Source organism: Penaeus monodon, chromosome 32, assembly GCF_015228065.2.
Source record: "Penaeus monodon isolate SGIC_2016 chromosome 32, NSTDA_Pmon_1, whole genome shotgun sequence".
Classification (NCBI taxonomy): domain Eukaryota; kingdom Metazoa; phylum Arthropoda; class Malacostraca; order Decapoda; family Penaeidae; genus Penaeus; species Penaeus monodon.
The window spans coordinates 12,803,047-12,803,487 of record NC_051417.1 but is presented as its reverse complement, the minus strand read 5'-3'; the positions used below and the strand labels follow the sequence as shown (position 1 = coordinate 12,803,487).

The window sequence follows — 441 nt, the reverse complement described above, 5'->3', positions numbered from 1 at the left end:
GCGTTGCGTCCCTGGCAAGCAACGTTAAAAAACACAAACAGAGTTAATCAACACGTTTGTGCCTGAACTAAAACAAAATCTATTTTAGACAGCTAAACAGTTCCTCATTTCAGAAGAAAATGTCGACACATCCTCGTTTCTTGGTACCTTCATTTTTTTCTTTCTTTTTTAATGAGGATGAAATTAAACTGAATAAAACGGATTATCCAAGAATTATCCAGAGCAATTAATCACGGCCTTGTCAAGACGAAGCAGCTGTGATGATGAGGGCCACTCAGTGAGCACCAGACCAGGGCCACTCAGTGTGAATTTTTCCTTACGCTGGAGAAGGTGATACGTGTGCTCGAAAAGTCTTTAAAAAGTCATTTAAAAGTCATACAGTTCATTGTTGAATACTTTAAAACTTCTCTCGCTATTGTAACTACCCTTGAAATTTGACGC

At 38.5% G+C, this 441-nt stretch overlaps 1 protein-coding gene across 2 annotated transcripts in view; it reads right to left on the bottom strand.

Annotated features, from left to right (window-relative positions):
• LOC119593502 (acetylcholine receptor subunit beta-like 1) overlaps positions 1 to 441 on the bottom strand; it is a 126,526-nt gene that overhangs the window by 13,407 nt on the left and 112,678 nt on the right. The window lies entirely within an intron of this gene.